This window comes from Equus caballus, chromosome 17 (assembly GCF_041296265.1).
Source record: "Equus caballus isolate H_3958 breed thoroughbred chromosome 17, TB-T2T, whole genome shotgun sequence".
In the NCBI taxonomy this organism is placed as follows: Eukaryota; Metazoa; Chordata; class Mammalia; order Perissodactyla; family Equidae; genus Equus; species Equus caballus.
In genome coordinates, this window is record NC_091700.1 from 68,013,081 (window position 1) to 68,038,642 (window position 25,562).

Genomic DNA, 25,562 nt, shown 5'->3' on the forward strand with positions numbered 1-25,562 from the left:
TTCTCTAATGTAGTCATCCAATAAACTAATATGTGGAGCATGTGCCAGGCCTTGGGCAGGATGCTGGTGACACAAAGGGAAAGAGGGTGTGGCCTTACTCTCAAGCAGCTCATGGTCTAAAGGGGGAGATGAGCACTCAGAAACATAATTATATTACAGAGAGTGAGGCCACCAGGGCCACGTGTACACAGAACTTCTGGGCACATGGACATGGAGGCTCCTGACACAACTGTAGTGGGTGGCAGTGGCGTTCTTTTTTTTTCTTATGCTTTGCTTTTTGGTGAGGAAGATTGGTTCTGAGCTAACATCTGTTGCCAATCTTCCTCTTTTTTTCTTCTTCTCCCCAAAGCCCCAATACATAGTTGTATATCCTAGTTGTAGGTCATTCTAGCTCTTCTCTGTGGGATGCTGCCACAGCATGGCCTGATGAGCAGTGCTAGGTCCGTGCCCAGGATCTGAACGGGCGAATCCCGGGCTGCCGAAGTGGAGTGTGCAAACTTAACCACTTGGCTACGGGGCCCCCCGGCAGTGCTGTTTTTTAAGGAGGCATCTTTTGACCTGGGTTTTGAAAAGCAGTTAAGGGTTCCACAGTTGGAATAGAGTCTAGGGTGATAGGGCACCCTAAGCAACAGGAACAGAATGCACACGCGATGCTGTAAAGGCCTGAAACTGGTATAGAAGTGCTTTGTGATCTGTCTCATGGCTTTTAATCTATATATGTTGGAGTTAGAAAAGCTCAACGTGCTGTCACTAACATGGGTATCTGAAACATCTACTACAGGATGTTTACCAAATGAATCATTATCACGGTTCCTGTTGTGGTTGAATTTTTTGTTTTTAACCTCAAACCCCTAGTGTGAAAAGTGTCACTTTTATTCCCACGGTCAACTCTTAGTGATTGTTAAGAATTTCTTCTTTGACCTGGACCATTGTCTGGAATCTCCACTCCAGTCTTTGACCCATTCATCGTATTACCACCAGAGGTATTGTAATGTAGCTTAGAGCTTTTATTTCTAAAAAACAAATGTTCCTGTCATTCCTCTACTTAAAACATTCAGGGGCTCCCCATTGCCTACAAGATTAAGGCTTACTGTGGGAGACAATGCTCTTTACAAGCTGGCCCCAATAATTCTTCCCAACCTTTTTCCGAAATCATTTCTTTCTACTTCTGGCCAGGTCCCCTAAGCTTACACCATCGTGAATCACTCATTGTTCCTTCCTACCTTACGCCCTTGTCTAACTCATGCCTTTGTGCATGAAATGACACAGCATGTTGAGACAAAGGTAACTTGCTATGGCTGGAGCCCTGGGTGGGAGGGGAGCAGGGGAAGAAGATGAGGCTGGTGAGGTGACAGGTGTGGAGCAGATGACAGAGAATTGCAAATGCTGTGCTAAGAAGTCTTGGTTCTATTCTGCATTCACAGTACTTCTCAAACGTTTTGTCTGTTCCAAAGTGTCCTAAAGAGGAAAGAAGAACATCCTACGTCCCACAATGGGTTTTGGGTGCATAGTCTAAAGTGGGCCATCACAAGTGAAAAACTTATTTGAAGTCTCCTTTCATAATTTCGTATTCTACTTTGTATTCTCCTACTAGTTTCAATACTAAAATAATATTTTAAATTTCTTACCATCAAGTAAAATTGAATTTGCAACAAGATGTTATCCTGGGTTTTTAATTCTCCCAGTATCTTGCCAGAACTGCTGGGGAATGTGTATCCCACATTAAGAAGCACACTTGGGTCATGGGGAGCTATTGGTAGATTTTAAGATGTGGTGGCTGCAGCAAACTTGAGGTTAAATGTTTAAACTTAGAAAGGGAATGAATTAATATTGTTGGAATTTGGAAAGGTCACTCTGATAGTAGCCTAGAAGATGGGTTGGAGGCACGAGAATGTAAGAGGAAGAATGGATCGCTTAGGGTGCAAACTGGATGGTGATACAAGCTACTGAAGAAAATTCCCTGTTTTTGATTTCTGTATTTGAGTAGATAGTATTATTATTTATCAAGATAGATACAAAAATAGAAGAAGATTTTCAATTTTTTACTTGAAAGTGTGAGATGAATTTGGGACCTACAGGTGGAGACATTCAGTAGAAAGCTGAATATTAGGTTTGGAGATAAGTCTGTCTATCTATCTATCTATCTATCTAATCATCTATCTATTTACTTTTGGGAATCATAAATCTTTAAGTGGAAATTAAAGCCATGGGAATAGATGAAAATGCCCAGGGAGGTATTATAGGGTCAGAAGGAGAAAGTGCTGCATAGAAGATCAAAAAAAAAAGAGAAGTCCGTAAAGAAAGCAGAAGTAGTAAGGGAGAAGAAGCACCTATGAAGGAATGCTAACACTGTAAACAGATTTAGACACCTCCTAACATATTTTCTGATTTAATAGATTAAGAAGTCAAGGCTTAAAAATAGCAATTGATTGCCCTAAGAACTTTGTTTTATTTTCTCATTCCTGGTTGAGCTTTCTTACCATATTTTAATGATCTTGTTTTATCAATAAAATTTTTAGCGTTTTACTAATCTCATATCCACCATGACATATAGCAAAGTGTTTTACAAAGAGTAGTCACTTAATACAGTTTTTTTAAAGAAAGAAATGAATTAACAAATGACTTCTTGGAAATAAGAGTGGATCACAACTTTATTTTGGGCAGATCAAATTAAAATGTAAGTTTAATAGTGGAATTTAAAAAAATCACAGCAACTGTATATTAAAATATCGGTGGAAAAATAAATTAACTACCTAAGATCCATTGCAAAAGGAATTTTCAGTAACATTTCCCCAGGCACGTCTTCTAAGTGGAAGGGTTATTTTTGGCGGTCGTTTACCTCCCTCTGGAACTTCTCTCCTTGCTCCTAGAGTTCTCTTTCCCAGGCCCTCCTCCACCTCAGTGCCCCAGACCTCCTGCTTCCACACCACCACACCCAGGCCTGCCTTCTCCAAATGCCCACACGTCAGCATCACCCCTAGAACTCCAGTCACAGATGTCAGAAGAAATAGTCAACAATTTCAGATCTCCTTTTGTTATAAGTGAGTGGATTCATCCAGCTTTAAACACATGACAACTGTGTAGTTTTCAAGGAGGGCCCCCTGGTACTAGGGTTTGGTCACATTCTGCTGAGGAGTCCCAAGATGAAGTAGACATAGCACATTCTTGTACTCAGAGTGTCAGAAGGTGGGTGGCTCCCCTGGAGTAGAGCCCATTTTCTACGCCACATTTCTGTCCTCTGGAAAACAGAAGTTGAAGCATTTAGAATGCTGCCCACGCTTATTCTTTAGGCACAAAAAGCCGTGGGCTCGATTCTTTGATATCATTCTCTAAGTAACGGTTAGGTTGAATAAGGCAGCATTTGCCTTTTTTTTAAAATACAGGGGAGCCACTCTCTCGGCATCTGAGAAAACTGAAAGTGGCCGCTTGCCAGAGATCTGTGCAGCTTACTGGCTTGGTGGGTGGAAGAAAATAGCACAGACCAACGTGAGGGAAACATCTACTCCTCCTTCCAGCATGTGCCCGTCATGCCTCCCCGGAAACGCTGGACAGATGGCGAAGATCACCTTGGTGGCACTTCCTTCTGAAATCAGAGTCTGTGTGCAGGAAGCCTCCAGTGAGAGGGGGTCTCAGCAGAGTCATGCACCTCGACATTTAGAAGTCAGAGTGCTGTGGCTGAGTTTTGCATCTGTGTGTGGCAAGTATGAGAAAGCACATCTGACACTATGCTAACGACAGTAGTTCACAGTGTTAAAAAGAGGACGGAGGGTCAGAGGAGTTAATTACCTATGTTAAAAACTCCAAATGCTCAGAGGCATTAACAGGCATTCTGTAGCTAATTTCAAAAAAGACTATTTTAGTTGAAAAATATGATCTTAATATAGACATCACTAGTTAGAATTCCATCCATAGTTATTGCGTTCTGTGAAAATTATCTTATTGTACTAATAATGAGTTTGGAGACAGTAAGCTACATTCTTTTGACCAGATTTCAAGGAAAATAAATTGAGAGTGCAGAAAAGACAAAGCAGAGAAAACAATACCTTTGATATCTTGCTTATTACACTGCAGTAGAATGAATACCACATACGCTCTTGGTGATGAAGATGGTTTAGGTTACTTTGAATTGAAAAGACAATATAATATAAAATAGTTTTTTGGTGTTACAGATTTTCTGGTGTACTGGGATGACATGGATTAAATAATAGCATTTCTCTGTAATGATAATCCTTTGAAAAAAATATCAGAGACATTTGGGCAATTTAGAGGAAACTTCGCTGCCATTAATTGAGTTTTCCTCTTTAATCAGTTTCTGGCGCATGTCAAGATGTACCAGCCCTGTGCACAGATGAAGAAGGGAGATGAAATACTGTAAGTGAACTGATTTTTCTTATCTCCCAAAATAGACCTATGGTCGCACTTTCCCCTTATTTCTTCTGGAATCCTCCACTGATGCCGTGTGGAGGCTACAGAAAGGGATTCCCTCCAGGTGTGTAAATATGTCGTATACAATTGAACCCTGAGAATTTATCTATGAAAGCAATATACAAAAACCAGCTATATCAAATTATCTTGAACAGACAGAATGTTGTTCACATAATATGAGACTTAACAGTATCCAAATTGAATGAATTAATGTTACTAAAGATTGTTTATTGTGTGGGAGGATCACAGAGGCCAATACTGATAAGTATTCATCCAAGCATGGGGGAGGGGCGTGGGGGCCAATTGATGATCAACTTCCACTCCCAGTGGCAAGGCTATCAGGTTTGTGGCACTGGATGTCCTGGGCTACCTTCAACTCATGACATTATATACTCAGTTAAGGTAACTTCTCTTCCTTTGATTATAAGCTGACCAGTCAAACTTCTGCTTATGATTTGGCTTCCTGTATAGAGGCAGAATAGTGGTTATATCAATTCTAGTACTGGCGACATCGTGGCAGGCCTATTTGTAGTTGGATTCTGGTTTTAGACATCTGTTTGAAAGTTTAATTACCGTGAGTTTACACTAAGAGCCTGTATTTGCCCTGAAAACATTAGGCTTCTGAGCTTGAGAGGCTGAGGGTGAAAATGCTGTTGCTGTGAGGACGCTTGGAGGCAGCCGGCCAGTTTTCCTCTGCTCACACTTGTATGCGACACCTTTGGCCAAGATAAAGACTAGTCACACTTCCATAATAGCCATTCGAGTTTCTCTTTCTGTTAATTCAGCAAAGGTGGGGACATTGGTTCTAAAAGTAAGGTTCACATGTTACCAGGAAGGACAAAGAGAGCTTAAGAAAAGTAGGAGAAATAGTCATTGTCAATTAATACAATTTCAGCTGGTGATTAATAGTCTACGTGCAAGCTAGGCATGATCTTGGGAAGCACTCGGGAAGTTATAGAACTTATTTCACTCAAGTTTATGTTCTAGCCAGTCTTTTAAACATGTTGCAACAATCATAAAAGTGCCCACTATTAAGGGCTGACCTGAAGTTTATGGCTCACCAGAGGCCAGTCCTCTTGGTTGCGTGTTTCTTTCCAGCCATGAGCAGCTGGGAGGGAGAAGACACAGAGGAGGTGGAGCATTGGGTTTAACCAGGGTTGGGATTTTTCCAAGTGAACATGTGAAGGGAGCAAAGCACAAAGGAACTGGAGGTGTGTGCCCAGGAATGTTTATGATTATTAACCATGGATTTTAAGCTGGATAAGGAGGGGAGGAAGGACATGAGAGGAGTAGGAGAGAGTGAAATTTGGTAGGATCAATGGATTGTCAGTGTTGGGGAGGCTGAAGGATTGATGGAGTATTGATACTATAAGATGAATGGAAAGATGGAAAGTGGTGGTGGGAAAGTGGGTTGTTTGAGAAAACCCATGGGCTCTGGAGCCAGGTGAACATGAGTTAAAAAAAAAACCATTCTCTGACATTTGCTATGTGATGATGCAAGTTATTTAGCCTCTCTCTGTCTCAGTTTTTTTTTTTTTAATTTCTAAAGTGGGAATAATAATATCTATTTTGTTAAAAAAGTTGCAAAGATTAAGTGATATAATGGATGTAAATAACCTAGCACAGTGAATAGCAAATATTTGATCTTTTAGTAAATGTCAACTCTTAGATTTCTACTACACAGTAAATGCTTTGAAAGCAGGAGCGTCTCTCTCTCTCCCTCTCTCTCTTGTGCTCTCTCCCTCTCTCTCTCACTCTCTCTCTCTCTCACACACACACACACACACACACACACCCAGTACAATAAATGTTTGCTCAAAGAGAGCATTGAGCTAGGCTCTGAGGCACTGGGAGTAGGTGAGCGAGTCTGGATCATGAGGCTTCTCAGGGACCAACCCAACAGGTTGGTCCAGGGCTGGGTTTTGATGAAGGCGCGGGTAGGTGGGAGGAGCTTGAACACAGTAGGTGAGAATTGGGAAAAACAACAAGCTTTCTTACTTTTTAATTGTGGTTTTCATCAACCATAATTATGTTTGAGGAAAATATATGGAACCTGAAAGTTCTGATGAGTAGTTTAAAAAAAAAAACCACAAGAAATACTTTGAAAAAAATTTGTTCCTCGCTGTTCTTTTGAGGAGTACTTGCTTGGGAAGTGCTTTATGGGTTCCTTGGAGAGTTTTTTCTGTATATGAGCATCACAAGGAGGAGTTATCCACTGATGAGGCAGATGGAGTCAGTAGACATTTTCTGGAAGTTCACCATGCTTGATTGCATCACGCTGGGGGGTGGGGGGAGGAAGAATGGGGGGTGGGGAGGGTGGGATTATCCCTGAGGGTGAAGGGTGGCTGTTCTGCCCTGTGCTGTAATTTCAAGTTCTCTCTTTGGTAATCAGCTCATTCAACAGTCTCCAAACTTTGTAATCACAATAGCCTTGCTGGAGACAATCGTTCTGGGGCTCAGTAATGAGACATATTTGAGACATTAATGACATATGTCTGAAGTCCCGAGGTAAGTTTGAAGACACGTCATTATGACAAGACAGAGCAAAAGCTAGTCAATGACTATGAAACCAATAGATAAATGGATGCATCGAACTCCTAGTTACAAAATAAATAAGTCCTGGGGATGTAAGGTACATTATGGTGACTATAGTTAATAATACTATATTGTATATTGGAAAGTTGTTAAGAGAGTAGATCTCAAAAGTTCTCATCACACACACACACAATTTTTTAAGTACGTATGGTGACAGATGTTAACTAGACCCATTGTGGAGGCCATTTCACAATATATACAAATACTGAATCATTATATTGCATACCTGAAACTAACATAATTGTATGTTATATGTCAATTATATCTCAGTAAAAAAATAAATAAATGGATGCATACATGGAAGAAGTCATGCTTTGAGAGAGAATGTTGACTAATTCAGGGTGGGATTAATCCATCAGGGAATGAGGGAAATGAGGACAAGGAATTCTACAAACAGAGCTCTGTGACTGGAAAAGGAGTAGATCTGTTTTTTTGTGCTTTAGGTAGTAAGAAATTTTGATGACAGAAATGTCAAATTATTCCAGAGAGATCTTGGAATCATGCACATAGATGTTTGTGAGGTCGTGAGCAAATGGGATGCAGACAAGAATCATGAAGTAAGAGGAGGAAAGTGTGTAAAAACGGAACCCTGGACAGGGCTGGCCCTGTGGTGTAGTGGTTAAGTTCAGCACACTCCACTTCAGTGGCCCAGGTTCATGGGTTCAGTTCTACACCACTCATTGTCATCCCAGCTTTGGTGGCGACCCACAAACAAAATAGAGGAAGACTGGCACAGATGTTAGCTCAGGGCAAATCTTCCTCAGCAAAAAAAAAAAAAAAAAAAAAAAAGGAAACCCTGGAGGATTTAGGAAGAATGGGAAGGTGAAGAAGAGGGGTATAGAAAACTAAAAAGGTTAGAACCATAAGAGACTGCTAAAAGAAGTGCTGAAGGATGTGTTAGGGAAGAGGTGGGGCAAAGCAGGGCAGAGTTGGCTTCTTGGTGAAGGAGCCTTACCCCCTTTCTGGGAACTGGTCTCTGGTATTTCAGTTATTGTGCTACATCTGTCAGGCACTCATTACGTCTAACACACCGGTGACTGCTGGACTCATTACATCAAACTTCAAAAAATATCAAGGCTGCAATAAGAACTAATCCAGTATTGCATAGTTTTATGTTTTTCTTCTAAACATTAGATGCATTAGTCACCACACGGAAAAAGCAGTGAGAAGACAGATGTGCCAAAAGTAGTAGAGAAAACATGTCAACATTCAAAGAATAATTAATGAAAAGTGTTGCTGTTTTAACGCCATAAATGAAAGTCAGTTTCAGTCTTCCCTAGTTCTTCTCAAGAGTACCCAGGATCTCCACCCCCTGGATACAGCCACACCTGCTTTCTAATCTAACCCTGCCCTAGGTACAAGTTTAATGAAAGCTTCTTCACTATAGACCTGAACTTGGCATCTGACACATCTGGATAAATCACTCAGGCATCCAAGTCCTCACTAAACTGAGGCATTCCCGGCAATCTTCATCGTTGGTTTTCTAATTTTCACTTTTTGTGGTTTGGGTTTTTACTTTCCAGATCTTCACTGTGACTGGGCCCATGCCTGAAACCACAGTCAGCTTGGCTAAGTTCCCAACGCATTGCTTCCCTCTTCCTGCCTCCTTCTCCTTGGGGATTAAAATTCTCCTCTCCTCCCCCATCTTCCTACTCTCCCCTGACAGGTGAGAAAGCTCCAGCTCCTGAGTTGGCTGAGTGTGTTCAGAATCAGGTTCCCGATTCCCCATCTTGAGGAAGACAGTCTCAAGAGAAACCAAGCGCTGCAAACTCAAACTGAAGGGTTGGTTAGACAGGCTGGCTGTGACAGTGAGGGTTAGTTAGGGAATCTGAAATGGAATATTCTTCCTGGCACAGAGGATTCTGTTGACCTCCAGACTCTGTGACTTAAGACAGCTATGGATAGTTTCCAGACCCCACTTGCAAGTGGGCAGGGGCGAAGCTTCTAATTCTGCTGGGCTGAGTCAGTCATGGGTGCCCAGATGGGTGTGGCTGAGAACACAGATGGCAGGTAATCACTAGGGGAAGTGGGGCTGGGGCTGGGATGGCCTGAAATTGACAGCTGTGGTTCTGGTTCCCTTAGGAAGGTACCCCCTCCCCTAAGGACCGTGCAAGCCATACCATCGTGTGCTATGTTTTGTGTGTTTGTTTCCCTTTTGTTATCCCTTAGTTATTAATAAACAATATTGGAAAATAGAATTACTGATGCTATTTTCCAGAGGCTTACAGATATTAACGCAGACCTTCATCCTTGGATGATTCTTGTTGCTAGGCTCCCCACTCCAAAGGACCCCTTGGGTGGGGCTGGGAGCAGAGTCAGCTGACTTCATCTGTCCTTAGATAGGAGGACTTGGGCTGTTGCTCACTCCTGCAGGGCCTGCCACAGAAACCTTGTTAACCCCTCACCCCAGGCTCTGTTTTAGACATACCTCCCCTCCTCACTGTGCTTAGGCTCAGCCAGAACACAACCAGCACAATAAAAACTGATCACATCACTGCCACTAACTGCCTCTGTGACCTTCAGCAAATCACAGCGCCGACATTCCATGTTCCTCATTTGGAAAAGGAAGAGGGAGAGGTCGGCTACGAAGGACAATGAAACTAAGCTGCCGCGATTCTATGAGATTTTAATTATTACTTCTTGTTGGCTTTGGTTTCAGTGGCTTTAAATCAAATTATTTATAATAATTAACCATGATTATATAAGGTTAATTCTTCCTTTTAAACCGTCTTAGTAAAATCAGAAACATTTAACTACAGCTACCAGCTCTGTTCTCTCTCCTTCCCACCCTCCCTTTCTTCCCCTCCTCTGTCTTCCTCCTTTTCTTCCTTCCCTTCTCGCTTTCCTTTATCTAACTTTGAAACAAATAAGTCAGAAGTTTGAGTCATCTCCTTGCTGGGACAGATCATTCCAGCATAGAATTAGAAACCCCCAGTTTAGCTGTATTTCATCTGGAGGTAAACTAATTAAGTATAGGAGGAGAGTGAATAAAAGCAGAGACTTCATGGAGACTGTCTTACTTTTGTTCCCCAAAGACGCAATTTTGGAACTTAGTACGTGTACTGAGTGCAACTGTGACAGTATCGCAGAGATTGGACAACAGAGGTAATGGATGAAATAAATTATTCTTTCAAATTTAATAAAAAGAAACTCCTAGTTTAGATTATTCCTATTCATAATTTATGTTTTTAAACCTCTTGGGATCTATCTATCTATCTAATTATCTGTCTATCCATCTATGTATCTATCATAGTCTATCTATCTAGAGAAATATCTATGTTTTCAGAGTGTGATGAGAGATCAAAGTTTGTGATTATATATCTTTTCTAAATAACATTAAGCCAAAGCAACATTTAAAAAGTGTAGTCTTACGTTACCCGCACGAAGTCACCTGAGATTCTTGCTAAAAGTGCAGGAATCTGTGTGCGGGCTGAGCATCAGTATTGCTGGCAAGACTGCCCCCCTCCCCCCCATCATTCTTAAGTACATTGTACTTCCAGAACCCTGCAGTGGGGACTGTAAACCACAATGCATCACATAATGGAAAGGACTGTTTTGAAGTGGTAGCTAAATGGTTGTGAGGGGTAAACTTACGTCTGGGAGCCACTGCAAATCCCTTGGGGATATTAAAATTATGAGGGAATAAAAATGGAAGGATATAAACCAATATGTAGAAAATATCTTTAAGTACTACATATCAGTTTATTTATTTTTCCTCTTAATAGGCATTGAATGCTTTGTCCTGTCCATTCTTCAAAGAGATTAAATCTCTTTCCCATTAAAACTTTCCAGCCTGTTAGAGCCCATAGAGCTATCTGTCTTCTAGAATAATAATACTTTTTTTTGAATTTATCTCAATGTTCCATAGACCACTAATTTATGAACTATCTCTACCACCATAAAAAAATTGTGACATATTTACAAAAGTCCAGCATACATAAATTAGGGACATACTACAAATTATATTCTTACTATTTAAGCTCCACAGTGCTCATTAGCTTATTACAGATTATGAGAATTCTTGCAGCAACAAATTTCTTACCTTTTTTAAATCAGAGTTTCTGAAACTTGTTTGACCAAAGAGCTTCTCTGAAAAGCATACATTTACCAACACCTCTCTCTCTCTTTCTCGGGAACCTGGTCTATATGTTTTGTGTTTGTGAATTCTGTGAAGCCTTGAACTATCTCTTACATTAATTATTGTTTAGCCCTTTATGCATTTGTAACTAAATTATCTCCACTCAGTATATGTATATGTCATGTCGGGTTGTAAGTTTAGTGTATTTTATTGAGTGAATTATCCTGTTCACACCTGCTAGTGGGACAACTGCTAAGTGGCAGCATTATCTTTTTTGATGGGAGTGGACTTTTCTGGTGCCAGTTAATGCGGGTGAGGTAGGTCCTGAGACAGAAAATGAAAAGTGAGATATCAGGCTTTAGGTAAGGCAAGAGGGAACTCCATTCCCTCCAGGTCTCGCTATCTTTCATGGTTTTTAAATGATCATTATTATAACGATGATAACATTAACTACCATGTATTGTGCACTTACTCTCTGCAGTGTGCCAATGACTTGTTATTCCCTTTAATTCTGAAAACAGCTCAGTGAGGAAAGCATGATGAATGCCATTTTCCAAAGGATAATAGATACTGATTGGTTTAAGGCTACACAGATATGTAGCTAGTCAGGGATTTGAACTCATATCTATCTGACCTCAAAGCCCATGACTGTGATCGTTCACCTGCTGAAACTAGAAGTCCTTGAGTGTGCTCTCAAGGTGCTAAGTTTAAAGGTGGCCTCTTCCAGATGGAGTGAGACTACGAGCTCAGCAGGAAGGCAACTCCCCAAGCTGAAGATCAACACATACACATTCTAAGCCACATTCTATTGTTCCATGGTTGGTTTGTGTGTGTGTGTGTGTGTACGTGTGTTTCTCTTTAGTTCTCCCTTAGCTGCTAATAAACTACATCTAAATATTCAGGCTTTACTTCAGTAATGCTATCAGTAATTTAAGGAAAGATAAGATGGCCATAATTGGATCATTGAGCTAAAAGGGAAACAGTTTATCCGCTCAGAATGGCAGTGACTGTGGTTATTAGCCAGACGTTGCCAAGGAGAACGTCCGGAGGAAAGATTGGTGCCTGCAAGAGTTGACTGCTTTCGCTTCTCCCAAGATGCTCTTTCTAACATCTAGAACTTCTTTTTAGAAATTTTGCATTTTTTTACATGTCTTCTTTAGCAAATATGTAGTAAACTACTTTAAGGAAGTGTTAATTTTTATTTTCCCTTTTAAGAACTCATAACACTTAACATGGTAACTTGTACCAAGTAGCTGCTCAATAAACACTGACTAACAAGAGAGAATAAGCCTTTCTCCAAGTTGGTAAAGCATATTTGGGAATAAAAGAAAAAGAAAAACTTCCCTCAGCACATTGAATGTGCCAGACTGTAATTCTGAGATTCGCGATGAGCTGGCACATCATTGTTTTTGAAGTATACCCACTCTCTTAAGGTATATAGACTAGTTGAGTTTTCAGTTGCTGATCAATTATGTGGCATTTAGCCTTTTATGTTGCACCATTTAGCAGCAGGCTACTAATCAGAATTTCATTTAGCTTTCAATTGCATGATATCCTGAGACCCAAAATGGATATAATTTCAGGAAGGTGTTTTACCAAATTATTTTTGACCTGACAACGATATCCACAAAGCAGTAATTTGTAGCTTTTTATTATATTGAATGGTTTCTACTTAATTAAAATTGTGTCTCTAGTCTAGAAATTATTTTCTAAGAAATGCTTTCTTGCTAAATAAGACTGTTATACATGCGGGGAAACTAACTCTAGCCACTGACTGCTGCCGCACACTGAGGAGAAAACGCATTTCCATAGAAATCAAATACAATTTTCTTAGGTTCCATTCTAATGCCATCCCTACTGAGATGATACCTACTTCTCCCAAAGAAGTCAAGAATGAACAGCTTTAAGTTTAAGATACACTTGGTTCAAGCCTCTGCTAATGGGTAACACTGGACAGCATGGACCAGGGAGTAAAAATAAGAAGAAAAACAAATAAATAAAAAAAAAACTTCCAAACACATGACTGGAATAAAGATACCTGAACTCCATCCAGTCCCAGCTTTGCCCTGTCTTGCTTTGTGGCTCTGGGTCCTACACATTACAAATGAAGAGGCTGAAACGTGCCCTTCCCACCTTCGTTGTGAAGATGAAAGTTGAGTACCGTTGTGGATCTGGGGGGCACTCTTAAAGATCAGTGCAGTAGATCAATTGTAATGAAATAATTAGTATTGACGCTCAACCCCATAGGTAAATTACTGTGGGTGGGATAATGAGGCTTTTAGCCTACCAGGGAATTAGCAAGGTGGAGCTGGCACTTCCACTCATCGGTGGTGGTGAGGAGGGGTGGGTTTCTCAGCATTAAGTTTTTCTCTTACTAGTGGAAGATTCTGAGTAGTGCTTCTCTCTTTTTTACAATTGTTGCCATGCTGTTTTGGAAATGTCCTAAGATTTGCAGATACACTGTCATTCGCTACTCTGAATTTTTAATCACACTTTACATCTTGTATTACATGTGAAAAGGCAGAGTAAGTATTAAATTTGTATCAATGTCACTGGAGACATATTTTTATATATTAATTGGTGATTAATCTTTACTTTTTTGGTTGTTGTAGTTGTTATTTTGTGATGCTTTCTCTATTCAAGCAACTGATCCACGAGACATCAAAGAACAGAGAGAAAAAAGAGGGAAATATTTGTCTTTTGGAATCTTCAAAAGTTAAGGTCAAAACCTAAGGCCAAGTTTGGAAGAATCTTTAATCAGCCACGGTTGGTTTTCCCAATTATAGAGTCTAGACTGGGGGAGGTGTGTAGCCTAGGGGAGCTGAGAGCATTAGAGGTTGGCTTGTTCCCTGGAAACCCTTTGCCTGTACTCTTTGGCCTGAAGCCCAGGACCTGAAAGAGGCTGGAAACCTGAGACATAGTATAGCGTGGTGCCACCTTTCCTGAGTAGGGCTCAGGAAAACAGCATGGCTCAGGAGCAGAAGAAATGTCATGAGCAGTGTCTAGGCAGGCAGACCTGCATCAGCTCTCTGGGGTCCCCGCACTCCCCAGTGTGGCATGAGGAGAAGCAGACTATCTTCCCATGCTGCTGAGACTGGCGCAAACACGGCACGGAAAGCTAGCAGACCTCAAGTAGCTTAATAATCGGTGTGAGCTAGAGGTAGCAGGAAAATGTGCGGACCCTTCACCAAATCTCCCCTTCCCCCATGCCCCCATTGACGCCCAGGTATTTTGTCAGACCCCCTGGAAAGTAAGATGCAGCCCTGGCACATCATAATTGGATGGAAATTAAGTTTTGTCACGTGGGGGACTATGAGCTTGATATGGAAATCAATTTTGGTTATAGATTAATAAAAATAATGTACTTACACATCTGATTTTGTGCACCCAAATTAGTTTCCACAGAGCGACTGTATGAACACCCAAGCAACTCCAGTGCAATACTGGGAGCCTTGTTGCCTTTTTCTAGATGTGTTCAGCTCAAACCTATCTTTCCCCTTTTGATTTTCATTTCTGAATTCTGGTGAGTGATGTTTTGATAAGTAACTAACAGCCGCTCTCTGTAGGACTTGACCAGTCTGGTTTGTATCAAATAACAAAGGTCACTTGGATACATACCTTATCATTATCTGAGGGTGCTGAACTCCTTCTTTTACACATTAACTTCTATTATCTTTCAGTCCAGAAAAAAACAAAAAAAAAACTTATGGAAAGAGGACAGGCCTTTATGAATTGTGATTTTTGTGTCTAAAATCTGCTGTTTTGTTAGCACTAAGAGTAACTTCCTTCAATTAGTCTATTACCAAATATACGGCAAAACAATAGATAACCATTATCTTTTAGTTTTTCCCCTGTTGGCAGAGAGCTGCGGGCTAGGGTGCACTTGAAAGAGAGACAGAGAATCCAGATCTTATTCGCAGGTCTCCACTCACCAACCATGTGACTTTGCTGAAGTCATTTCTCCTCACCTCAGTTGTCTTACCTGTAAAATGGGTGTTTCAGCTAAGTGTCTTTCAGGTCCTTATTAATGCAGAGATGTCCTGGTTCCATGGGTGCCCATTCTCTGTGAGATGGTAACCCAAACAAGCTGAGGTCAGTAACTGGGACACAATTATGTAAAGCACTAAACATTATATTTGTGTAAATTTTTGTAAATTAAGGATCATGTCTCCTTGTCACTGTCAGCATTGGTGATCCACAACTCTACATTTAGTGGATAAACAGTGCCATTTGGAAGATCTATCTTTGCTACTAGGAGAAAGTGGAATTGGGTGTATGTTATGGGTATGGGAAACTAATTCATAGGTTGGATACCCAATAACGGGCTATCTATCACCATCTCCAAACACTGCTCCTCTGCCTCAGTTTCCTCAGTAGCTAACTGCTCAGTTTGTGTTCCCTCAGAAGTAGACTTTGAGACAAAGATTTGGTACAAGCAACTTTTTTGGAGGTGATCCCAGGAAGACTGATATGAGAGTGGGAAGTACTACAGAGAGGAGAAGAGAGTGAGTGTGAAGTGCTTTGTACTCCATCTTGCTGGGGACCTCTGGAAGACTGAGTAGAACACGCTCCAGAGTTGTCCCCATCTGCTGGGCCAAAAGAAGTGGGGTAAAACGCACTAAATTTCTATCCTTTTCTGGTTAAGGGCATTAACTCCCCCAAAAGTCTGGCCTGTGCCCTGGATAGGCCAGGCATACTCCTGTGGTCAGAGAAAGCTCTAGGGCAGAGAGTCGCAGATGCTTGTGGTAGGTAGCAGGTGGTGTGTATGGAAACAGGATTGGTGATGCCAAAGGGATGTGGGCAGGGTACCAACAGCATCTGCCACACTACCCTAATCCAGACAATGATACTTACGTTCTTCCAAGGATTCTTCTTCTAGACTCCAGTTCTTCCTACTCTCATTCATTTTATATTTATCTTCTAGAACATGCTTCCTTAGATATTAAGAGTTCTGCAGACTTTCCTCATCTCTGTGCAACTTCATTTCACATCACTTGCCAGCTTCCTTTCTATGCTGAAGCCAATCTACACTTATAATTTTGCCTTCCATTCCTTGCTAAGCTGTTCCTTGCACTTGGAATATGTTCCTCAGTCATTTATACTAACCCATGCCCTTCCTAGCACACAGAATTTTTTATAAAGAATACAGCTACGCTTAAAAAATTTTTTTTAGCTTGAACTACACACTATCTCAAAGGCCCTTCCCACACTGGTTTAAGTATTCCTTGAGTCAATACCCCCTCAGTCCTTGTATTCTACTCCTTTCCCTTCGCCTATCCAATGTTATTAATCTTTTTAGTGGAAACATCATTAATTCAAGGAAGCCTTTCCCGAGCTGAATGGTTAGATTAGATTTTCACGTTGCCTGCTCCAAGATCATTCAATGCCTGTCCTTTGCCACGCTCATACTTGTAATTTCTGTTCACCATCAGTCTTCCAGGAGACACTGCAAAGGCTATGAGGCCAAGGACAATGATTTTACTGCACTCCTAGAATCTGGCCCGGGGACTGGTACATGATAGGCATCGATTAAAATTTGTATGAATAAACTATGCCATTTTGGGCTGATTAACATTTTAAAGAATAATTGATTTTACTTCTTCTGAGCATTTTTCTCATGAATTTATAAATATAATAAAAGTGGAGATTGTTTCTCTTGTATCCCCTCTAGAGTGCTATATACAATGTCGTTCCTACAGTAGGAGCTTCAAAATATTTGTAAATAAATTAGCTCAAGAACTCCAAGGTCCCGCATCACGTGCTTTGGTAAGAGATAACGTGGACCACTGAGGGATGCTGCTCTCTCCAGGTGAGCTACGGCAACAGTTCAACTAGAGCAAAATATTAGCAGGAGAGGGACGAAGTAATAAAATCGGGTTTCAGATAGAAAAACAATGAAGAAATATCCTGTGATTAGGAAGGATAATGAAGGTACTGAAAACAGACACTGATTCTAAATGCGTAGGGAATGCTTGGAAAGAAAAATATTGGGATATGTGTACTAATTGGTCTTAGTAAATCACACCAAGAGAAACAAATGAGTTTAAAGAGCAGAAGCAAGCGCAAGATTTGCAGTCATTAATTTTGGAAAAAAAAAGCAAGTAGATGATGGGAGCGAAGCAAACTATATTTTAAAAATATAAAGTAAGTTAATCAGTTTAGATCAATATACATTAAAATAGCTGAGACACTTTTGAAAAGACCGAGTGTTTAACAGAATAATATCAATAATCATTATAAAAAGAAAATTTCTCTGAAATGTGTTGTGTTTTTATGGTAAAAACACAAAATTAGAGAATAAATAGAATAGAAGAATATTATTATCTTCACATCTATATATTTTATCTGTTTATGGATTCAATTTTCATAACATATATGAAGATATTTTCTAAACAGAAGCATAAAAATAAAAAAAACTCAAGATAAAAAGTACTTCAGTTAAGTATTAATAGAGTATGACAGGAGATTTTATTTGCTCATACTAGTCAAACAAGATTGGGTGAAAGCCTGCTAGCTTTTTTGGAATGTCATCTAAATATATATATATATATATATATATATATATATATATATATATATGTGTGTGTGTGTGTGTATATATAAGGAAGTGATAAATGGGCAAAATTTCAAGTAAGAGGCTATATATACTCTCCATCTTTTAAAGACTATATATTAACATATATATGTACTTAATTTAAAATTCAGTGCCTTTTAACATCTCCTATATTTAAAAATTCTATATGTATATGTATAAATATATGTATATCCATAGAAATTTAGCTGTACCCCACTTTGTGTCTCTTTGCGCAGGATTGATTTGTTATAAAGCCATTCGTCTCTGAAATATCTTTCTGGAAAATGGGTACATACAAACATAAACATATGCGTTACAGTACGCTGGTGAACTCTACACTTGCTGAGTGTTCTTGTAAGCTCCTAGCCAGTGAGGGCTAGGTGGCAGATGACACTGAGGATGCTCGACAAATGAGAATTAACACGATGCTGCAAATTCTCACTGTCAGAGAGCACTAGACTGGGCTGCCCTGATTTGATTGTGTTCTGCAGTATGTGTTGCTCACTGCATTGGGGCCTCTTTTTTTACCATGTATTTTGTGGTCTGCTCTACAGTTTGAACAACTGTGACTTACAGAAGGTGTGTAAGGAATCAGCTTGCAAGGAAACACAGGGAGAGTAACATGGTTAATGTTAAAATGTATGTTCGTATGTTTTATATTGATGAGATATTTTCAAAGAAATGATCAAGAAGTAGAATTTAACAAATGATAGGCAATTAAGAATTATTATTGATACTTTGACATTGTGAAAGGCATCACTCATATTTCAACTGTAGCTGAGGAGGATCGATCAACGTTGTGTGAATAGTGGCTGGAAGAACCTGTGGCCTGAGACATGTCATAAATTCATGGCATTCGAAGAGAACAGAACGGCAATTGCCAATTCTAAATGCTAAGAAAGCATTTCCATAGAAGGCCTGCATAATCCAGATTCAGTTAGCACCCCCAATTCCAGGATGCACCCCTCTAAAAAGAGTATGTATACCACAGGCTTCCAAATGATATTGATGAATATTAATTCATAATATTTTTTAAAAGATTGAAAATACAGCAGAAAATAAAATAAGATTCAGGATAAAATAACAAACATCAGCCTCATAGCCAAATACTTTCTAAGAGTCCCAAGACATAAAAAGAAAGGAATGACTAAATTTATGACGATTATCAAAGACAAGGACATTTCCATTTATGAAAGAGAGAATAGACATTTAGGATAAGTTCTTTATACTCTAAAATACTTTTAATTTGTTACTCATAAAGTTACTTTAAATGCAATTTAATTCTCCATCTACAGCTCTTTACTCATACCAGTCATGAGAAAAATCAGATACAGGTTTAAGTAACTTGCTCAAACCATACAATATTCAGGGAAATTGAAGAAAATCATACTGAAAATTGTGTTCACATTTAAGTTGCTACTATGTGCAGCAGGATATTTAAAAAAAGAATTATAAGATAAAGACTCTGACCTCCACGAGTATACATTCCAGTAGAAGAGCTTATAGAATTAGGTTTGAGATCACTGCTCTCCTAAGTATGAGTCAGCTGACACGTAGCCTCTTATCCTCATCCGGTGCTATGGTACTAATCTTCACTTGTATCTAGCCTGCTCCATACTTCTTGTGGAACACTGAGTTTAACTCTCTCCTCTTTCTAAGAAAGCTGATGGGGGTCCAGGATGAGCAAATCTTCCCTCTGTCTGCTCCATCACCTCAGGTCTGGTCATACGAACCTAGGCTCAGCTGGCAAGAAGCTGTACTGAATGGTGATCACGTTAAAGAAAGTTAAGATGCTATAAGTGATTTGTCATAATATACAGAAAGGAATCAAAAGACTAGCTTTATAATATGAATCTTACCTATTTCCTGTGTTCCCTATACAGACGCAGAAAACCTTCTCCTTATTAAGCCTTTGAGAAATACTTCAAAGAGGGAAGCACTGGCATATTTTAAAAATGTGATTGCTGTTTTTCTTGTAGGTTGGGGATATTATTGAGAGACACTAATATTGAAGTGGGCTGCCTGCTTACAATTGAGATGGGGAGATCCTATGGTGGGGGAGCGCAGGTGCTGAGCCCAAGTCAGGTGCTTAACTTCTAGAGGTTACATAGTTAGGCTTTCTCTAATAGAGCCACGTGGGTATTTCACATTAGTTTATTGATCATGGAGTCTATAGATCCAAAATGTGTGGGCAACTCACAAAGTTCCTAATAAGTTTGCATAAAAACTCCATGTCTCTTGATAGGGCTCCCCCAAAAGGAGACAGTCATTCTGCCTATTTCCAGGCTTGTGGTCATTTTCTGGTGTAAATATATTCTGAGGAAAGGAATATAAATAGACCTTTCACCTGTTTTTGGATAATAGCTCCAAAATAATACATTCTTGACAAAGAAGGATGGTATTGTGTTTCAATGGTCAGAGCAGAAGCTTATGGTGGTCAAGTGATCAATGGAGTCTTGACGGAAGTTTGTCATACAGTAGGCACAGCGGGACCTGCAGACACATCCTTTTCTTTCTCCCTCAGTTTCCTGAGTGTATTCTGGGAAAAGATATCCTAAGCAACTGGCTGGGTACTTACATTTGACTCATAAATAAGAGTTATTACAATGGAAGGATCAAGGATGGAGGTCCTGGATCTCACCTTCCTCACTAAAAGAGTAAACCAAGAGCAATAACACATTCCTGTGGAATCCCAGAGAGTAGTGCTATCATCAGTGACTGGGAAGATAGGGACTGGTCATTTCTATCACAGCTCCATTTAACTCTCCAATTAGGTTGATGGGGAAGACAGATGGGTCTTGGAGAATGAGAGTGGATTATCATAAGCTAAATTGGGTGATGCCTCCAAGTGCAGCTGCTGTTCCAGATGTTGTCTCCTTACTAACTAAAATCAATACAGCCCTTGGCAAACAGTCCAGGTTGCAGTGCAATCAGCTTTACCAGGCAGCCCATATGACCCAGCAGATCCAATGAAGCTTGAACCATTTTTGGCAGATTGGGGTGCTTTACAGAGCCTCAATAGTAAACTCGCAATTAAGACCCCTAATATTGTTTTTGCAATAATACCTATGACCTTTTCAGCAAGTAACTATTTCTATTTTGAGAAACAACTCTTGAGTTGTTACTGGACCTTGGTAAAGACTAAATGCCTGACCTTGTGACCTGAGCTTCCCATTGTGAACTGGTCATTAACTGATCCACCAAATCATAAAGTGAGGCATATCCAGCAGTACTTCATCAATTGGAATATACATACAGGAAGATAGATACAGGAATGGACTCAAGTCATTCTTGAATGCACAAGTTCAATTGCACAAGGAGGATGATTATCCTTCCTATGTGTGTCTTCCTGCGCACTGCTGCTCTCTCCCACTATCATAGGGATGGACTCATGGAGGAGTTCGCATGACTAAGCCAAATAGATGGATAGAAATATAGATAGATAGATTAGATATAGATAGGTGATAGACAGATAAATAAACAGGTAGACAGCCTGTTTTACAGATGCTTCTTCCTGATTTCCTGGGTCTAGCATTAGGTGGGCTTATGCTACCTTATTGCATCACTTAACTTCAGTGGGGGTCCTAAAGGGAGGTACATCTTGTCTTGGAAGAAGTCATGGATTGAGTTAAGTAAGAACACGAACCATGGAGGGGGGAAATGTCAAAAGGCACAAAATTCCAGTTATAAGGTAAATAACTTCTGGGGATGTAATGTACAGCATGGGGACTATAGTTAAAAATATTGAATTGTATATTTGAAGGTTGCCAAGAGAGTAAATCTTAAAAGTCCTTACCACACACACAAAAAATTGTAACTACACGAGGTGATAGATGTTAACTAAACTTATTGTGGTAATCCTTTCACAATATATACATATACCAGATCATTATGTTGTATACTTCAAGCTAATACAACATTATTTGTTAATTATATCTCTATAAAACTATAAAAAAACAAGGGGAAAGGACTGTGAAAAAAACAAAAGAACACAAACCAATGGGTAGTGGTTAATGGTTGAGCAGGTGGTGAGAAATTCGAAAGTAACAAGACGATTTTGGTAGAGATATGTAGATAAACCTCTTGGGATGGACCCAGAGTGGGAAAATATTAGTATATCATTTAAATGCTCACCAAGAGTCTCTTAAGGGTCAGACAAATAAGATGACCTACTCTCTGGATGTCAGTCAGCTTCCTTCCCCTTTCTCTTCTGTGCTTGCTTAAAGGTCTCAAGAATGACTCAGCAATGGTGATAGTAATGAAACCTATTGTAGTGAGTTGAATGGTGGCCCCCAAAAGATATATCCTTGTCCTAAGGTTACTTGTCACCCAAATTAAGTGACAAGTATCCCTACGTGAAATTAGAGGAGGAGAAGACACAGCGAAGCCCTTGTGAAGATGGAGGTAGAGATTAGAGTTATATGGCCATAAGCCAAAGAGCACTTGGAGTCTCCAGAAGCTGGAAGAGGCAAAGAAGGATTCTCTCCTAGGGCTTCGAAGGAACAGGGCCTACTGACACTTTGATTTCGGACTTCTGGCTTCTGAACTACGAAAGATGAACTTCTGTTGTTTAAATCACCAAGTTTGTGGTAATTTGTTGCAGCAGTCACAGGAAAAAATATACCAAGAATTGAGACGTCTCTACAATAAGCTTATTTTACTGTCACCATTGCTGAGGCTTCCATTTTCCAGTAGAACTAGTACACCGTGAGCAAAGGGGCTAGGACCTGGGTGGAACTCCTGGCAGGTTGATTGGACACTTTCCATCAAGTATTTGTGCCCACTGAAGAAAACATTCAGGATATGGATTTGCTTTTGCCTGCCTTTGAGAAGAACCATTGATTGTAGACTTAACAGATACCTTTTACTTCATCAAAATATTTCTCTAGCCATGAGCTGGTTTTTAGTGAATGAAATCAGGCGAGTTGCTGCTGCTCATGGGATTATTGGCTTTATCAAATAGTCCATTGTCCTAAAGCAGCTCACTTATAGAAGAGTTGGATGGCCTATGGAAGGCTCCCTTTTAGTCCCGGCCAGGAGAGCCCCCTTGTGAGATTGGAGTGCCTGTTCAGGAGACTTTTACGGAGCCATTTTCCTCAGAGACGGAATATATGAGTCTGGGGAAGAGGAGACAATAGAAGGTTGGTGCTTCTCAAGATTACACCTCATAATGTACTCTAAAAAACGGGGCTGACTTCAAACACTTGTGGCTTAGAGGTTTTGACTAGCAAAGGATGACTGTATCCACTAGGCATCATAACAAGGCTTCTTTTGAGTTGGGAGCTGAGACAGCCACTGGCCTTTAAAGTTCCTCGCCATGAGTTGACTATATTAAAAAGAGGGATTATGTGCTGTCTGGGGTAATTAATCCTGACAATGAAGGGAAAATGGGGTTGCTGTTTCACAATGGAGACAGAAAGGAATATGGACAGAACTAGCTAAGCTGAGGTGGGGGTAGAGATCTTTGTATGACCATTTCTAGCAGTAAAAAAAAAAAAAAATTTAAAGGTGGCTTCAGTTGTATACAGCATGATCATCTCGGTCTCAGAACTCTTAGGAATAAAGGTCTGTGTTATCCCAGGGGTAAAGTTACTCGACCAGCTTTTGTGCTGGCGAACGACAAAGAGAAAATGGCACAGATAGCGGAGGAGGCATATTTGTCTTCGTGATTTTAGAGAAGGGTATGCACTAGAGAAGGAATGGACACTACCCAAAGATCTGAGACATGTAGATGGATTTGTATATAATGGAACTTTGGATGGTCTCCTTGTTATAAGAGTAGAAAAGGGTGTTTTAATTATACAGAAGATAGTATTATATTTTACAGAAGTGGATTTTTGGGAGAGAAAGCATATATATGGATTTTATTTACTGAAAGAGGTGGAGTATAGGGATATTTGTCATATTTTTGCTGCCTAGGGATTCAAGTTCCTAGGTTAGGGGACTCCTCCATTGTTTGAAGCGGTATCCTTACTTCCACCTTAGAAGCCCACATGGGATAAATGTTCCTGTGTCTCTGTGAGCTACGGTGTGTGCACATGACCTAAATCTGGATAATGAAATGCTCATGTCAAGGAGTTGTGAATCTAGGAGAAGTGATGCAAAAGAGGTAGACAATACCCAGTCATTTTGAGGGTAGCCTCACCACTGTTGGTGTCCAGTGTGATGGTGTGGTTGTGGCAATGTCAGTGGAGGAAAGTCTATGTGGCAGCTGTGTCCTAAGATGGCCACTCTGGTGGAGAGGTTTTGCCTGTGATCCTGGTTCCCACTGATTTCCTGAGCCTAGGTCTTCAGGGTTGTATAACATAGAATTTGCCTGGTCTTTGTGTTGCTTACTATGAGGGAACATCCAAACCCTTGGAATTTCCCAAGTGATGGGAGAGTCTTAGTTATTCATGGTGGGCCCTTCAGACCCTCCTTCAGACTTGATAGTTTATGCTAATAAGGAGACTCATAGCAGACCCCTAGATAGCTTATGCTAATGAGATGGATAGGGCTGGCCATACTAGAAAAACTAACCACGTGATTAGAGTGTTGTCACTTTGAGCTACACTATATCAGCCCAACCTCCACAAAAGTGAGAGAACTAGAGATTTAGTTCTATCACGTGGCCAATGATTTAATAAATCATGCCTGTGGAATGGAACCTCTCGAAAAACTCTGGACATCCAAAACTCCAGTGAACCTCCCTGGTTGTAATCATACATCCATGTGCTGGGAGTATGAAGCATCCTGAGGACATGAAAGCTTTGTGCTTGGGATCCTCCGAGACCTTGCCACACACATCTCTTCATTTGGCTGATACTAATTTGTATCCCTTATAATAAAATTGTAATTGTAAGCGTAATGCTTTCCTGAGTTCTGTGAGTCATGCTAGCAAATTATTGAACCTAAGGGGCTAGTGAGAGGCTCTGAATTTGTAGCCAGTTGGAGAGAAGTACAAGCGGCCTGGGAACCCTGGAGCTTATGACTGGTGTCTAAAGTGAGGGGAGTCTTGTGGAACTCTGTACCCTTAACTTCTGATATTTGAATTAATTCTGAGTAGTTAGGATCAGAATTGCATTGCATTGTTTTCCTGTCAAGTCTGTGAGCCACCTGATATCATTCTAGTAAATTCCTATTTTTCTTAGCTTAGTTAGAGCAACTTTCTGTTGTTTACAATCAAGCACCCTGGTAGGTAGAAGTAGTAACAGAGAGAAACCGTACTAAAGCTTTAGTAGGAACCGAGGGTAAGCTTTGGATATTGATCTGAAGCCTCTAATTATTCCATTTTCTTTTCTTCCCTAGGTAAACTCATGATCAATAGATAGTAAAAAAGCAAAAATATAGTGAGATCTTTTTATATTTTCATATCACAAAGAATAGATACCTGTGAAGCAGAAACGTTTTAAAAATAATTAATGGGTTGCATCTATAATGATAGTTTAATTTTTACTCCAAATGAAAGTCACTGTCTCAGTGATCAATACTACTTCCTGAAATATCTTTGTTTAAAATTTCATATCCAACTTTTTATCAAGTGTATTTGTTAATAACGTGTTGAACTCCTAGCCATAAGAACCTAAAAAACATAGGCATAACAATTTTTTTCCCATCATGTGAGGAGTTGATTTTTCTCTCATGTGAAAGAAATCTGGAGGTAGGCAAACCAAGTGTGCTATACACAATGTCATCAGGGACCCAGGCTCCTTCTAACTTTCACCCGGAATATATATTCTCTTCCTCATTATTGCAAGATGGTTCTTGGGCATGGCATCAGCCTCTGGCCAGGAAAATGGGTGAAGGGCAAGGGACAAAGAACTCATGCCAGTGGAATCAACTCCTTTAAAAAATCTTTTCTACAACACCCTCCAATGACTTCCATTTACATCTAGCTGGGTAGAACCATAT

The 25,562-nt window shown here is 40.1% G+C and overlaps 1 protein-coding gene across 1 annotated transcript in view; it reads right to left on the bottom strand.

Moving 5' to 3' along the window:
- KLF12 (KLF transcription factor 12) overlaps positions 1-25,562 on the bottom strand; it is a 585,204-nt gene that overhangs the window by 525,800 nt on the left and 33,842 nt on the right. Inside the window, exon 2 of the mRNA XM_070239860.1 lies at positions 15,081-15,161. The gene's annotated coding sequence lies outside the window, so the exon portion shown is untranslated. The remainder of the gene's footprint in view (positions 1-15,080; positions 15,162-25,562) is intronic.